Source organism: Lucilia sericata, unplaced genomic scaffold (genome assembly GCF_015586225.1).
Source record: "Lucilia sericata isolate MDLA Ls3-8-SP2 unplaced genomic scaffold, ASM1558622v1 Contig001042F_arrow, whole genome shotgun sequence".
NCBI classification, from domain to species: Eukaryota; Metazoa; Arthropoda; class Insecta; order Diptera; family Calliphoridae; genus Lucilia; species Lucilia sericata.
Window position 1 is genome coordinate 146,425 of NW_023995022.1, and position 18,239 is coordinate 164,663.

Consider the following 18,239-nt stretch of genomic DNA (forward strand, 5'->3'; position numbering starts at 1 on the left):
AGACTATAGACTAGACTATAGACTTGACTATAGACTTGACTATAGACTAGACTATAGACTAGACTATAGACTAGACTATAGACTAGACTATAGACTAGACTATAGACTAGACTATAGACTAGACTATAGCGTAAACTATAGAGTAGACTTATAGACTAGACCTATAGACTAGACTATAGCTAGACTATAGAGACTAGACTTAGACTAGACAATAGACTAGACTATAGACTAGACTATAGACTAGACTATAGACTGGACTATAGACTAGACTATAGACTAGACTGTAGACTAGACTATAGACTAGACTATAGACTAGACTATAGACTAGACTATAGACTAGACTATAGACTAGACTATAGACTAGACTATAGACTAGACTATAGACTACACTATAGACTAGACTAGACTAGACTATAGACTAGACTAGACTAGACTATAGACTATAGACTAGACTAGACTATAGACTAGACTATAGACTAGACTAATAACTAGACTATAGACTATAGACTATACTATAGACTAGACTACAGACTAGACTATAGACTAGACTATAGACTGGACTATAGACTAGACTATAGACTAGACTATAGACTAGACTGTAGACTAGACTGTAGACTAGACTGTAGACTAGACTATAGACTAGACTATAGACTAGACTATAGACTAGACTATAGACTAGACTATAGACTAGACTATAGACTAGACTATATTTTAGACTATAGGCTAATTATTATATTATGGCCTGGACTATAGACCATTTGTTATATATAATGATATATAACAAATTTATCTTCCTACCCTTTACCAATATTATTAAAATCAAGCCAAAGTAATTCAAGTCAATTGAACTTCATATATTCAGCAAAAAAAGACTAACATCTGCATGTAAGATGCATTATAGTATTATAACAGTTGCATACAACAAATTTGTATTAAGACTCCTCTTTAAAACATCTTTTTTATACGAACAACAGTTTGTTTTTTCTGAAATTCTTATTCATATCTTCAACATGAAGCCAGTTGACTCTTGAACCAGCCAAAGTCAATGTGGTATGTGGGGTGTAGACTATGATAAAAATGGAAATAAAAAAAAACTGAACCATAAAGTCTAGAATAAATAAAATTCATATAGTTTTTCATATAATAATAGTTGCAACATATTCATATAGAGAACACTGGAATTATTGGTCACGTAGTAAAATAAACATTTTTATGGCTAACATTTGATCGCACCCTACATTCAACCATATCGAAGAAAGAGAATCAGTAAATGTACAAACACATACAATTATAATTTGTTATCCTTTATATCATGGGTCGGTATCGAGAGAATATAAAATTAAAATGTAAAAATAAAATTACACTTGAGGTTAATTCAAAACTTAAATGATGATTGCTCCCAGCCGCAGCTGACTTGAGCTGCCGATCACCGATTCATACACATCACCGACTATCGTCATCCGCAGCATCACATTCTTATAACAATTTATTTGTTGCACTTCATATTTTGTGTGTGTGTATTATGTTTTCCATATACGAGGACGTTTTATTCTTGTTCCCGTAGCTGTTAAGCCCAACGTCATGGTAATAAAAGGAAAAAAGCTCATAATGGATGATAATCGTTAGTTTTGGAAGAAGTCCAGCAACAATTCTTCTTGATGCCACTTACTCATGTTGTAGGCCAAAACATTGTTCAGTTAATTTTTTTCGTTTGGTATTCTTGATATTGTTCATGCAACATCGTGTAGCGCCACTTGATGATGTTGATCTTTTCTTATACTTTTCATTTAAGATGTTCTTTTTGTTGTTGATCTTTATAGTTTCTTCTTATTTAAGTATGTTGCAAGTAACCATAAACCACGTACTTGTGTCGTGTGTTTTTATTTGTTCTTCTTTACTTTCAACAATTCTATAGTAAAAATATTCTACTCTATTTATTTTGTTGTTGTTATTTCTTTTCCACTGGCTCTCATATAATTTTCCGATCATGTTCAGTTTATGAGTTCAGTTCGTGTGAGGAAGTAATTCAATATGTAAATTGCCAAACAAAACAATCAAAAATTAGCCATGCAACACTACACCAGCATCAATGCAACAATATAGTGCATATCTGCTAAGTACTAGTAGAATTGCAGTGTCTTCATACTACTATTATTATGTTGCTGCTTAAGTTATAACAAATGTTGGTTGAGGATTTTTGTTGAACTTACAAGATTTATGGGAGGTTGTAAATAAATATTTGAAATTTGCACAAATTAAGTTAACATTAGTAATTGACTTAAACACTGGCTTATATTCACCAACAAATTGGGTTAAATTCTTCAGATTAGAGCGTGAACTTTGATGAAGAATTATTAAGAAATGGTTTTTAAAGAATTTGAAATATTGAGTTTGATCCTCTAGGAGCTGAATCAAAACTAAATTCACTGAAGTAGAACTGAACTAGAACTGAACTAGAACAGAACTAGAACTGAATTAGAACTGAATTAGAACTGAACTAGAACTGAACTAGAACTGAACTAGAACTGAACTAGAACTGAACTAGAACTGAACTAGAACTGAACTAGAACTGAACTAGAACTGAACTAGTCTAGTCTATAGTCTAGTCTATAGTCTAGTCTATAGACTAGTCTATAGTCTAGTCTATAGACTGGTCTATAGTCTAGTCTATAGTCTAGTCTATAGTCTAGTCTACAGACTATAGTCTAGTCTATAGTCTAGTCTATAGACTAGTCTATAGTCTAGTCTATAGTCTAGTCTATAGTCTAGTCTATAGTCTCGTCTATAGTCTAGTCTATAGTCTAGTCTATAGTCTAGTCTATAGTCTAGTCTATAGTCTAGTCTATAGTCTAGTCTATAGTCTAGTCTATAGTCTAGTCTATAGTCTAGTCTATAGTCTAGTCTATAGTCTAGTCTATAGTCTAGTCTATAGTCCAGTCTATAGTCTAGTCTATAGTCTAGTCTATAGTCTAGTCTATAGTCTAGTCTATAGTCTAGTCTATAGTCTAGTCTATAGTCTAGTCTATAGTCTAGTCTATAGTCTAGTCTATAGTCTAGTCTATAGTCTAGTCTATAGTCTAGTCTATAGTCTAGTCTATAGTCTAGTCTATAGTCTAGTCTATAGTCTAGTCTATAGTCTAGTCTATATTAGTCTATAGTCTAGTATTCTAGTCTATAGTCTAGTCTATAGTCTAGTCTATAGTCTAGTCTATAGTCTAGTCTATAGTCTAGTCTATAGTCTAGTCTATAGTCTAGTCTATAGTCTAGTCTATAGTCTAGTCTATAGTCTAGTCTATAGTCTAGTCTATAGTCTAGTCTATAGTCTAGTCTATAGTCTAGTCTATAGTCTAGTCTATAGTCTAGTCTATAGTCTAGTCTATAGTCTAGTCTATAGTCTAGTCTATAGTCTAGTCTATAGTCTAGTCTATAGTCTAGTCTATAGTCTAGCTATAGTCTAGTCTATAGTCTAGTCTATAGTCTAGTCTATAGTCTAGTCTATAGTCTAGTCTATAGTCTAGTCTATAGTCTAGTCTATAGTCTAGTCTATAGTCTAGTCTATAGTCTAGTCTATAGTCTAGTCTATAGTCTAGTCTATAGTCTAGTCTATAGTCTAGTCTATAGTCTAGTCTATAGTCTAGTCTATAGTCTAGTCTATAGTCTAGTCTATAGTCTAGTCTATAGTCTAGTCTATAGTCTAGTCTATAGTCTAGTCTATAGTCTAGTCTATAGTCTAGTCTATAGTCTAGTCTATAGTCTAGTCTATAGTTTAGTCTATAGTGTAGTCTATAGTCTAGTCTATAGTCTAGTCTATAGTCTAGTCTATAGTCTAGTCTATAGTCTAGTCTATAGTCTAGTCTATAGTCTAGTCTATAGTCTAGTCTATAGTCTAGTCTATAGTCTAGTCTATAGTCTAATCTATAGTTTAATTTATAGTCTAATTTATAGTCTAGTCTATAGTCTACTCTATAGTCTAGTCAAGGCTATAGGCTAATCTATAGTCTAGTCTATAGTCTAATCTAAAGTCTAGTCTATAGTCTAGTCCACAGTCTAGTCTATAGTCTAGTCTATGATGTAGTCTATTCTACAGTCTTGCCTATGGTCTTGTCTAGACTATAGTCTTGCCTGTAACATAGAACTGAACTATAACTCAACTAGAACCGATCAAATAGACAGAAAGTGTTCAAAATTAAACAAATTTATAACAGTAAAGTTTTTCAGTTGTATCAACGCTATCGTGCAACAATGCAACACTTACGTATGTAGGTAAATACTTTTTGTATGTATTCACGTGTTAATGTATGTACATCTAACAAATAACACATTTATGATAAACATTTTTTAGTTGTTTTTTTCACAAAATTTAACTCAAAATGTACTTACACATATAGAAACACAAAAAACATCATTTACCAAAAAAACAAGCATTAATAAAAGGCGGAGTCTAAATATGGAGGAGCTCCCAATTGGTATGATATCTGTACAATAGCAGCAACACACAACATTAAAAAATAAACAACACAACACGAAAAATATATACAAAAAGAAAATCGTGTAAAAAATCATATACCTAAAAGTTGCCATAAAAATATACACAAACAACACACATATAAATACACATATACATACATATGAGTGTGAGTACAATAAAAAAACACATACTTAGATACATAACACCAACAATAATAATAACAGCAACAACATAAAAAAAGCTTCGTTTGAGTACTCCAACCTAAAGAAAAGATAACTGACAGCTCCAAAGTAGAAACAACAAAAAATGTAATAAATTTTCAACTCGTGTGCAGTATCAACAATCTACAACATTTAATGCAGCAGCAACAACCATGCAAGTACACACAGATACATACTGCAACAATATAGAAATCACCAGCAACAACAGTACTCACTGAGATACTTACAAGAAAACTCTTTTGGACATTGTCATCGTCGTTAACTCAACACCAGTATTGTCGTTGTTGTCGTCATCGTATGTAGTCGTAATTGTTATTGCAGTTAGTGCACTAACAACAACAAAAATACGACATTTCTTTTAAAACAGGAGCAAATATGTGAACCTTAGTGAAACATGACACAAGATAAGCAACATTTCGGTTAACTCTGACTATTATGACTCGAAAGAGGCTATACTCTATAGCAAAAACCCACTTTCTATTGTTCTAGAATCAGAAAATCGGTCCTGAACAATTTTCAATAAACAAAGTCAAAATTAGTAGAAAATACTAGAACGTAACTAGAAATGAACTAGAACTGAACTAAAACTGAACTAGAACTGAACTTGAACTGAACTAGAACTGAACTAGAACTGAACTAGAACTGAACTAGAACTGAACTAGAACTGAACTAGAACTGAACTAACTAACTGAACTAGAACTGAACTAGAAACTGAACTTGAACTGAACTAGAACTGAACTAGAACTGAACTAGAACTGAACTAGAACTTAAACTAGAACTGACTAGAACTGAACTAGAACTGAACTAGAACTGAACTAGAACTGAACTAGAACTGAACTAGAACTGAACTAGAACTGAACTAGAACTGAACTAGAACTGAACTAGAACTGAACTAGAACTGAACTAGAACTGAACTAGAACTGAACTAGAACTGAACTAGAACTGAACTAGAACTGAACTAGAACTGAACTAGAACTGAACTAGAACGAACTAGAACTGAACTAGAACTGAACTAGAACTGAACTAGAACTGAACTAGAACTGAACTAGAACTGAACTAGAACTGAACTAGAACTGAACTAGAACTGAACTAGAACTGAACTAGAACTGAACTAGAACTGAAATAGAACTGACTAGAACTGAACTAGAACTGACTAGAACTGAACTAGAACTGAACTAGACTGAACTAGAACTGAACTAGAACTGAACTAGAACTGAACTAGAACTGAACTGGAACTGAACTAGAACTGATTAGAACTGAACTAGAACTGAACTAGAACTGAACTAGAACTGAACTGAACTAGAAATGAACTAGAACTGAACTAGAATTGAACTAGAACTGAACTAGAACTTAACTAGAACTGAACTAGAACTGAACTAGAACTGAACTAGAACTGAACTAGAACTGAACTAGAACTGAACTAGAACTGAAACTAACTGAACTAGAACTAGAACTAGAACTATTAGAACTGAATTAGAACTGAACTAGAACTGAACTAGAACTGAACTAGAACTAGAACGATTAGAACTGAACTAGAACTGAACTAGAACTGAACTAGAACTAGAACTGAACTAGAACTGAACTAGAACTGAACTAGAACTGACTAGAACTGAACTAGAACTTAACTAGAACTGAACTAGAACTGAACTAGAACTGAACTAGAACTAAACTAGAACTGAACTGAACTAAAGCTGAACTACAACAAAATTACGAGAACGAGAACGAGATTTGAACTAGAACTGATTTATAATTGAGTTAAAATTGATTTAAAACTATAACAGAACTGATTTAAGACTGAACCTTTAACTTTTTGTTTAAAAACCTTTAAAAATTAAATTTATCAAAAAATGCTGTCTATTTTATATCCTTTAAGAATGATTTTCAATTAATTATGCAGACTCAGACAGGAAAAACTTCTCACTACTCCTCCAAACCTAGAATCAGCAATCAGTTTGAAATCTATGATTCCTCCTGCGCTCATAACGAGACTTTTAATTTATATAATTAAAATTTCACCAAGAAGAAAGAATAGGAAGTTACTAGAGAATACTAGAGTATTGGGGAAAAATATGTATACAGCAAAAACTACCGGCGGCAAATGCTTGTTTTTGGTTTAAAAAATGTCTGATGTTTGGGTACTCTTTGTAAGACAAGTTAAAAAAAGTTGGTGTAAAATATTTTCCTCTAAAAGCAGAAATTAAAAATAAAAAAATCTTTTTGCTGCTTTTCAAAACAAGTATGGATAGAAAAAAATTACGAAAAACATTTAAAGAAAATAAATGAAATAATCAGCATACACTACCAACACCCAAACCCCGGTCGGACTAACAACGGGACAAGAACAGTAAATGTTGGCTAAAAAGAAATATATGAAAATATTATACATAACCAAGACTGACGACATTCAGTCTACCATGGTTACTGTTTTGCCGGAGAAAACCAGCTCCCCTTATTGAGTAAAGTTGGAGCAGTATTTTTTTTCTTACTCAAGAGAGCTGATGTGTTACAACCTGCTGGGAAATGAGTGGTTTTCAACAAACCAACCGGTAAATTTTTAAACAGGTTTGAGTGTTTTCTTTGCGAGTAAGGTTGGGGTATTTGAGCAAATTTTCCTAGGGAAGTATGGGGTTCAAAACTTCTATGTATTGGTGGTTTAATATATATTTAACTCAATTGTTTGTTGTTGCTTTTTTTTCGCGGTATATAAGAACTTTATTAATGTGTTTCTTTTTTAATTCTTTTTTCTAAAACTCGCGGCAGAAAGGGTTAAGGACCGTTAAAATATATTGTGGAAATATAACGGTATACATAAAGACAGACAGTTATAAATAAAGCAATTCCTAAGAGAAGGAGTGTGTGTATGTATGTATGTGTGTGTGTTCGGGAGCGTGAGCATTTTTTGTAAAAGACTTGCAACAACATGATGAAGCATGTTTGAAATTTGCAAAAAACATGTAAGGGAAGCCAACAACTGCCACTGCTACATGGTTTTGTAATGAGTTGTAGTATGCTTCGTTTTCTTATTCATGCAGTTAGTGTAATTTAAATTATTGATTAATTGAATTAATTTAAGGAGTCAGACGCGAAGAAAAAAAAAAAACGAACAACTCAATTTTTCCATATATAAAACTTCTTTACCGAGAAAATCTATTTGATTTAGTTTTAACTATAGTTATTTGCTGTTAGGTTTAGTTGTCACAATTTTTGTTAATTACCTTTTAGCTTTTAATCAAACTTTAATTTAATTAATTTGACGTTGTTGGCTGTTGATCAATCTTTGGAAATTTAAGTTTTTGCCAGAAGATTTCCAAAGGAAACTTATGTATTTAGAAAATGATTGAATATTGTAATTTTGCATTTAAAATGTTTAAACAGTTTTTTTTATTACAGTTTAAAAAAGGTTGTTAAGCTTCTCACAAAAGATTTATTTAAGAGATTAAAATTTAATTGATATTATTTACCTGCTTAGAACAGGCAGAAGGCTGACTCTAGTTGGATTAAAAAGTAAAATGTCTGATAATTTATCTATAAGACATTAATAAAATCTGAAAAAGAACTGAACTAGAACTAAACTAGAACTAAACTAGAACTAAACTAGAACTAGAACTGAACTAAACTAGAATGAACTAGAAACTGAAACTAGAACTGAACTAGAACTGAACTAAAACTGAACTAGAACTAAACTAGAACTGAACTAGAACTGAACTAGAACTAGAACTGAACTAGAACTGAACTAGAACTGAACTAAACTGAACTAGAACTGAACTAGAACTGAACTAGAACTGAACTAGAACTGAACTAGACTGAACTGAACCTATAATTTAATATAACTAACTAGACTGAACTGAGAACTGAACTAGTAATTGAACTAGAACTGAACTAGAACTGAACTAGAACTGAACTAGAACTGAACTAGAACTGAACTAGAACTGAACTAGAACTGAACTAGACTGAACTAGAACTGAACTAGAACTGAACTAGAACTACTGAACTAGAACTGAACTAGAACTGAACTAGAAACTGAACTAGAACTGAACTAGAACTGACTAGAACTGAACTAGAACTGAACTAGAATCTGAACTAGAACTGAACTAGAACTGAACTAGAACTGAACTAGAACGGAACTAGAACTGAAACTAGAACTGAACTAGAACTGAACTAGAACTGAACTAGAACGACTAGAACTGAACTAGAACTGAACTAGAACTGAACTAGAACTGAACTAGAACTGAACTAGAACTGAACTAGAACTGAACTAGAACTGAACTAGAACTGAACTAGAACTGAACTAGAACTGACTAGAACTGAACTAGAACTGAACTAGAACTGAACTAGAACTGAACTAGAACTGAACTAGAACTGAACTAGAACTGAACTAGAACTGAACTAGAACTGAACTAGAACTGAACTAGAACTGAACTAGAACTGAACTAGAACTGAACTAGAACTGAACTAGAACTAAACTAGAACTGAACTAGAACTGAACTAGAACTGAACTAGAACTGAACTAGAACTGAACTACAACTGAACTAGAACTGAACTAGAACTGAACTAGAATTGAACTAAAATGAACTAGAACTGAACTAGAACTGAACTAGAACTGAACTAGAACTGAACTAGAACTGAACTAGAACTGAACTAGAACTGAACCAGAACTGAACTAGAACTGAACTAGAACTGAACTAGAACTGAACTAGAACTGAACTAGAACTGAACTAGAACTGAACTAGAACTGAACTAGAACTGAACTAGAACTGAACTAGAACTGAACTAGAACTGAACTAGAACTGAACTAGAACTGAACTAGAACTGAACTAGAACTGAACTAGAACTGAACTAGAACTGAACTAGAACTGAACTAGAACTGAACTAGAACTGAACTAGAACTGAACTAGAACTGAACTAGAACTGAACTAGAACTGAACTAGAACTGAACTAGAACTGAACTAGAACTGAACTAGAACTGAACTAGAACTGAACTAGAACTGAACTAGAACTGAACTAGAACTGAACTAGAACTGAACTAGAACTGAACTAGAACTGAACTAGAACTGAACTAGAACTGAACTAGAACTGAACTAGAACTGAACTAGAACTGAACTAGAACTGAACTAGAACTGAACTAGAACTGAACTAGAACTGAACTAGAACTGAACTAGAACTGAACTAGAACTGAACTAGAACTGAACTAGAACTGAACTAGAACTGAACTAGCACTGAACTAGAACTAGAACTGAACTAGAACTGAACTAGAACTGAACTAGAACTGAACTAGAACTGAACTAGAACTGAACTAGAACTGAACTAGAACTGAACTAGAACTGAACTAGAACTGAACTAGAACTGAACTAGAACTGAACTAGAACTGAACTAGAACTGAACTAGAACTGAACTAGAACTGAACTAGAACTGAACTAGCACTGAACTAGAACTAAACTGAACTAGAACTGAACTAGAACTGAACTAGACCTGAACTAAACTGAACTAGAACTGAACTAGAACTGAACTAGAACTGAACTAGAACTGAACTAGAACTGAACTAGAACTGAACTAGAACTGAACTAGAACTGAACTAGAACTGAACTAGAACTGAACTAGAACTGAACTAGAACTGAACTAGAACTGAACTAGAACTGAACTAGAACTGAACTAGAACTGAACTAGAACTGAACTAGAATGAACTAGAACTGAACTAGAACTGAAACTAGAACTGAACTAAACTGAACTAGAACTGAACAAGAACTGAACTAGAACTGAACTAGAACTGAACTAGAACTGAACTAGAACTGAACTAGAACTGAACTAGAACTGAACTAGAACTGAACTAGAACTGAACTAGAACTGAACTAGAACTGAACTAGAACTGAACTAGAACTGAACTAGAACTGAACTAGAACTGAACTAGAACTGAACTAGAACTGAACTAGAACTGAACTAGAACTGAACTAGAACTGAACTAGAACTGAACTAGAACTGAACTAGAACTGAACTAGAACTGAACTAGAACTGAACTAGAACTGAACTAGAACTGAACTAGAACTGAACTAGAACTGAACTAGAACTGAACTAGAACTGAACTAGAACTGAACTAGAACTGAACTAGAACTGAACTAGAACTGAACTAGAACTGAACTAGAACTGAACTAGAACTGAACTAGAACTGAACTAGAACTGAACTAGAACTGAACTAGCACTGAACTAGAACTAGAACTGAACTAGAACTGAACTAGAACTGAACTAGAACTGAACTAGAACTGAACTAGAACTGAACTAGAACTGAACTAGAACTGAACTAGAACTGAACTAGAACTGAACTAGAACTGAACTAGAACTGAACTAGAACTGAACTAGAACTGAACTAGAACTGAACTAGAACTGAACTAGAACTGAACTAGAACTGAACTAGAACTGAACTAGAACTGAACTAGAACTGAACTAGAACTGAACTAGAAATGAACTAGAACTGAACTAGAACTGAACTAGAACTGAACTAGAACTGAACTAAAACTGAACTAGAACTGAACAAGAACTGAACTAGAACTGAACTAGAACTGAACTAAAATGAACTAGAACTGAACTAAAATGAACTAGAACTGAACTAGAACTGAACTAGAACTGAACTAGAAATGAACTAGAACTGAACTAGAACTGAACTAGAACTGAACTAGAACTGAACTAGAACTGAACTAGAACTGAACTTGAACTGAACTAGAACTGAACTAGAACTGAACTAGAACTGAACTAGAACTGAACTAGAACTGAACTAGAACTGAACTAGAACTGAACTAGAACTGAACTAGAACTGAACTAGAACTGAACTAGAACTGAACTAGAACTGAACTAGAACTGAACTAGAACTGAACTAGAACTGAACTAGAACTGAACTAGAACTGAACTAGAACTGAACTAGAACTGAACTAGAACTGAACTAGAACTGAACTAGAACAGAACTAGAACTGAACCAGAACTGAACTAGAACGGAACTAGAACTGAACTAGAACTGAACTAGAGCTGAATTAGAACTGTACTAGAACTGAATTAGAAACGAAATAAAAAAACTACAACTAAAAATCTTTTAACTCCAACATATGACTGATCACTAATTAATCTCCTTTTTATATTAATCACAATAAATGAGAATTTAATTTTTTTGTACAAAATTGAACAAAAGTGGTTAAAGGTTATGCTTCTGTTGACGCTTTATAACTAGAAATATGAGTGTTCATTATCCATCGAATACTAATTTACAAAATTGATTGATCAAGCTGGTCTAGAACTTTTGCTCCGATATGTTACAGATCACAGATCGGCCAAGATTTCTATATCAACAGTTTATTTCAGAGAAATGTGAAACATTAAAGATATAAAATATTACATTAACATAAATTCTAGCGTTAACAAAGAGTTAATAACGAAAAACTGATTTTTAAATCGTTATTATTCCACTTCGATCATTTACACTCCTAAAACACAACAAGCCACAAATGACATAACTGTTACAACAACAACTATAGCTGAAGCTGTAGGACAAAACACAGTTCCAACACCTTTAAAAGAACTACAAGCATTTCAATTGCAGCTAAAATCTGGTAGAATGTTTTGTAAGAAAATGACTCCTATAAAGGAATAAAACAAAGCAAAACTTTTAACCTTGTAATTTTTTTTATATTTATTTAAGTGATTGTGACGATTGATCACTTAAGACTGACAACCGCACAGTACCGGCATTTTAAGACAACCTCTAGTTTAAGTTAACTAAAACAATCAAAATTGTATATGACTACAGCAACTAAAATGTCGGCAATACCTAAGTCTAATAGAAAACTTCTTATTCCAATGATTTTTTCTTTGCGATTTGATGTTTTAAGTCATAATATGCCCTTCGGTCGTCTGTGTTTGTACTTTACTATTAAAACTGCCATAAAATAAACAATAAAAAATAGTGTTGTTGTATTACTAGTTGCAACAACAATTGTCCATTTATTGCTGTTGTTACTCTGCTGTTTATACATATTCGTTTCTTTTTTTCTGAATGGTGTAAATTTTTCCATGTTTTGATTTTAGACGATTGGATTTGTTTCATTTTTAGTTTGTGCAAATATTTAATTTATGACTTTGTCGATATTTCTTGCAACGATCGTGTGCCAGACATTAAAAAAAGGCAGCTTTTGTGGCAGTAAGATAGACCTTGTTATAAAAAGCGAATAAAGAAAAGAAATAAATCAAAAGACTGTTAAATAACACTTAGAATGAATGGATTTTAAAGAAGGGAGAGAGGTTTAAAGGATTGACTGTTCTAGTACGATCGATTGTAATTCAGTTCTAGTTCAGTTTTAGGTCGGCTCTTGTTCAGTTCTAGTTCAGTTCTAGTTCAGTTCTAGTTCAGTTCTAGTTCAGTTCTAGTTCAGTTCTAGTTCAGTTCTAGTTCAGTTCTAGTTCAGTTCTAGTTCAGTTCTAGTTCAGTTCTAGTTCAGTTCTAGTTCAGTTCTAGTTCAGTTCTAGTTCAGTTCTAGTTCAGTTCTAGTTCAGTTCTAGTTCAGTTCTAGTTCAGTTCTAGTTCAGTTCTAGTTCAGTTCTAGTTCAGTTCTAGTTCAGTTCTACTTTAGTTCTAGTTCAGTTCTAGTTCAGTTCTGGTTCAGTTCTAGTTCAGTTCTAGTTCAGTTCTAGTTCAGTTCTAGTTCAGTTCTAGTTCAGTTCTAGTTCAGTTCTACTTCAGTTCTAGTTCAGTTCTAGTTCAGTTTTAGTTCAGTTCTAGTTCAGTTCTAGTTCAGTTCTAGTTCAGTTCTAGTTCAGTTCTAGTTCAGTTCTAGTTCAGTTCTAGTTCAGTTCTAGTTCAGTTCTAGTTCAGTTCTAGTTCAGTTCTAGTTCAGTTCTAGTTCAGTTCTAGTTCAGTTCTAGTTCAGTTCTAGTTCAGTTCTAGTTCAGTTCTAGTTCAGTTCTAGTTCAGTTCTAGTTCAGTTCTAGTTCAGTTCTAGTTCAGTTCTAGTTCAGTTCTAGTTCAGTTCTAGTTCAGTTCTAGTTCAGTTCTAGTTCAGTTCTAGTTCAGTTCTAGTTCAGTTCTAGTTCAGTTCTAGTTCAGTTCTAGTTCAGTTCTAGTTGAGTTCTAGTTCAGTTCTAGTTCAGTTTTAGTTCAGTTCTAGTTCAGTTCTAGTTCAATTCTAGTTTCGTTCTAGTTCAGTTCTAGTTCAGTTCTAGTTCAGTTGTAGTTCAGTTCTAGTTCAGTTCTAGTTCAGTTCTAGTTCAGTTCTAGTTCAGTTCTAGTTCAGTTCTAGTTCAGTTCTAGTTCAGTTCTAGTTCAGTTCTAGTTCAGTTCTTGTTCAGTTCTAGTTCAGTTCTAGTTCAGTTCTAGTTCAGTTCTAGTTCAGTTCTAGTTCAGTTCTAGTTCAGTTCTAGTTCAGTTCTAGTTCAGTTCTAGTTCAGTTCTAGTTCAGTTCTAGTTCAGTTCTAGTTCAGTTCTAGTTCAGTTCTAGTTCAGTTCTAGTTCAGTTCTAGTTCAGTTCTAGTTCAGTTCTAGTTCAGTTCTAGTTCAGTTCTAGTTCAGTTCTAGTTCAGTTCTAGTTCAGTTCTAGTTCAGTTCTAGTTCAGTTCTAGTTCAGTTCTAGTTCAGTTCTAGTTCAGTTCTAGTTCAGTTCTAGTTCAGTTCTAGTTCAGTTCTAGTTCAGTTCTAGTTCAGTTCTAGTTAGTTCTAGTTCAGTTCTAGTTCAGTTCTAGTTCAGTTCTAGTTTAGTTCTAGTTCAGTTCTAGTTCAGTTCTAGTTCAGTTCTAGTTCAGTTCGATTTCAGTGCTAGTTCCAGTTTAGTTCTAATCAGTACTTGAATGTCAAACTCTTTTCCAGATCTGTGATTCACAACAACAATTTTGGTAATTTTTTTATATTTTTTATTGTAAAAATCCTCAAAAGGGTTTAAATTTTCCGATTTCATTTTGTTTTACCAAACTAGAAGGAGGCGTCAGTAGTTTTCGCTCATTGCTAATGACTTACTGATTTTGCTTATTTTACACCAGTTTTTTTTTTTTCTTAAATTTTCTTTGATAAATAATAAATATATTGTTATGAATCTAAATGATTTATGTATTTTGTTGATGCTGTTTAGTTGTATGATTTTTCTTCCATTTTCCATACATATTTTATGATCTTGGGAATAATTTTCAGTTTCATTCACCAACCATTCTCTAACATACACAACTGGCCATAGAGGTTGTTGTTTAAGTAAGCTTTTCTTGCTTCAATGATGATGACGATAATTATTTATTTTTGTTTTTTTTTTTTGTTTAAATTTTGTTGTAATGTTAAGGGAAATGTCATTTCGTGCCATTTTTTTGGTTCTTTAATTTTAGTTTCAATTTATAAGGTTGTTAAGTATTTGTTGTAGTTTTTGTTTCTTTAGTATCTTGTTAGCAAAGACATAATCATTAGTTATTATTAACTGGCCCTTTAAATTTATGTTTTTGTTGTTGTTGTATTATTTTTGACAAAGTTCTAATCTGTCTTGTTGTAGTTCGTTTTTCCCTTCTTTTGTAAGTATTTTATTGGGTCAATCAGATACGACGAAACTGTGTAATTTTGTGGTAAGTTTAAATGTTGCAATCATTTATTATAGAAAATACAACAAATAATTGTTAAAAATTTTTATAAAATAAATAATGAATGAATAAATATTGTCTTTAATAATTTTGATGTAATATATCGTGCGTGTTTGGATGAAATCTTCTTGAAATTTAGAAAAAAAAATCTTCAAATAATTTTACAATGTTTGTCCAAGATAATTATATAAAATTGAAGGTTTGATTAAACAGATAAGAAATTTTGTCCAATTGCGCAGAAAAAGTTAAACCTGGAGTTTATGTACAGTTAAGTCTATATGTTTCTTCCTATTGATCACTAACACACAAAAGTTATTTCAGTTACATTTAAAATTTTCCCACAATATTTTATTATTTGTTCATAATAATAAGAAGAAAAAAAACGCAAAGAATTCATATTTATTCATCTACTCAATATGTTTTGTCTTTATTGTTCAGAACAAATCACGTTTTCGTCAAATATCTAATAAAAAAGTTTTACCAAGAAAAGAAGCAACAATTTTGATAACATACATACAGAAATAGAAAAACAACTTGATCATGATTATGAAGATCATAAGAAACATGAATAAAACTAATAATTTTATGAGTAATTTCAAATAATGAAATAATAGATAAAATTCAAGATTTCAAACTAAAATGTAGTGAAGAAAAGATCAAATGATCATTGTATGATTTGCAAGTAGATCACATAACGAGCGACAAACTAAATAAATTATTAGAAAAAAACGAATTTTTAGAAAAAAATTGAATATTTAGTGAAAAATTGAATTTTTAGTGAAAAATTGAATTTTTAGTGAACAATCGAATTTTGAATGAAAAATCGAATTTTTAGTGAATAATCGAATTATTGAATAATCGAATTATTAGTGAAAAATCGAATTTTTAATAAAAAATCAAATTTTCAGTGAAAAATCAAATTTTCAGTGAAAAATCAAATTTTTAGTGAAAAATCAAATTTTTAGTGAAAAATCAAATTTTTAGTAAAAATCAAATTTTTAGTGAAAAATCGAAATTTTAGAGAAAAATTAAATTCTTAGTGAAAATTTAAATTTTTTTATTTTTAGTATAATCGTTAGTCCACAATGCATATTAGTCTATAGTCCAGACTATAGTCTGGACTATAGACTAGCCTATAGTCTGGACTATAGACTAGCCTATAGTCTGGACTATAGACTAGCCTATAGTCTGGACTATAGACTAGCCTATAGTCTGGACTATAGACTAGCCTATAGTCTGGACTATAGACTAGCCTATAGTCTGGACTATAGACTAGCCTATAGTCTGGACTATAGACTAGCCTATAGTCTGGACTATAGACTAGCCTATAGTCTGGACTATAGACTAGCCTATAGTCTGGACTATAGGCTAGCCTATAGTCTGGACTATAGGCTAGCCTATAGTCTGGACTATAGACTAGCCTATAGTCTGGACTATAGACTAGCCTATAGTCTGGACTATAGTCTATAGGCTAGTCTATAGTCCAGACTATAGGCTAGTCTATAGTCCAGACTATAGGCTAGTCTATAGTCCAGACTATAGGCTAGTCTATAGTCCAGACTATAGGCTAGTCTATAGTCCAGACTATAGGCTAGTCTATAGTCCAGACTATAGGCTAGTCTATAGTCCAGACTATAGGCTAGTCTATAGTCCAGAATATAGGCTAGTCTATAGTCCAGACTATAGGCTAGTCTATAGTCCAGACTATAGGCTAGTCTATAGTCCAGACTATAGGCTAGTCTATAGTCCAGACTATAGGCTAGTCTATAGTCCAGACTATAGGCTAGTCTATAGTCCAGACTATAGGCTAGTCTATAGTCCAGACTATAGGCTAGTCTATAGTCCAGACTATAGGCTAGTCTATAGTCCAGACTATAGGCTAGTCTATAGTCCAGACTATAGGCTAGTCTATAGTCCAGACTATAGGCTAGTCTATAGTCCAGACTATAGGCTAGTCTATAGTCCAGACTATAGGCTAGTCTATAGTCCAGATTATAGGCTAGTCTATAGTCCAGACTATAGGCTAGTCTATAGTCCAGACTATAGGCTAGTCTATAGTCCAGACTATAGGCTAGTCTATAGTCCAGACTATAGGCTAGTCTATAGTCCAGACTATAGGCTAGTCTATAGTCCAGACTATGGTCTAGTCGATTGTCCAGACTATAGTCTGTTCTATAGTCCAGACTATAGTCTAGTCTATTATGTCTATTATGGACTACTCTCTAGTCCAGACTATAATCCCACATAAAACTAGCCCCAAATGTAACCCATTCTATAGACTCCACTATAGATCACTCTATTATCTTATCCCTAGTCTAATATATAACGTAGTGTCTAGGTTGGCTACAATCGAGTCTATAGACTCTACAGTTGTCTAGTCAATTCTATAGCTATTAGTAATATAACTGTTTCTCTTTCATTTGCAGCTATACCGCCAGCCGCCTTAATTGTAATTATCAGTTCTATCCAAATACCATTTCAAAATAACGCACGACCATGCAAATACTTGTAGCGAATAAAAATAGAACAAAAACTCCCGCATCATGGTCATCATCTCTGGACCATTTAAATAATAATAATAATGATTTCAAAATATAATGTATGTGGAATGGCACTATATGTTTCACTCAAGCAAACACAGATGATCGGCTAATGTTGCATGAAATTGATCTTCACACCTTAAATAAAGAAAGAAATCTAAAAACGCAACAATGAGAACTAAATACTCAAGCTGTGTATGTGTTAAGGCATTTAAAATCATCATGATCACCTCTGATATAATAGCCGATGAGCGGGGTATCACATGAAGATCATAGCAGATGATCATGTCTAAGATGATGATGAGCCACTATTTTATTTGAAGAAATTTTAACAAAAGCCATCAAAGCTAAAGATGATTAACTCTCATAAAAATCTAAGGAACAACAAACGTCAGCATGAGCTTTTATAAAAACTAGTGATCATGG

At 32.7% G+C, this 18,239-nt stretch overlaps 1 long non-coding RNA gene across 1 annotated transcript in view; it reads left to right on the top strand.

Annotated features, from left to right (window-relative positions):
* LOC119609713 overlaps positions 1-17,812 on the top strand; it is a 71,455-nt gene extending 53,643 nt beyond the window's left edge. Inside the window, exon 3 of the long non-coding RNA XR_005231949.1 lies at positions 17,700-17,812. This is a non-coding gene — a long non-coding RNA (uncharacterized LOC119609713). The remainder of the gene's footprint in view (positions 1-17,699) is intronic.
* The last annotated feature ends 427 nt before the right edge of the window (positions 17,813-18,239 follow it).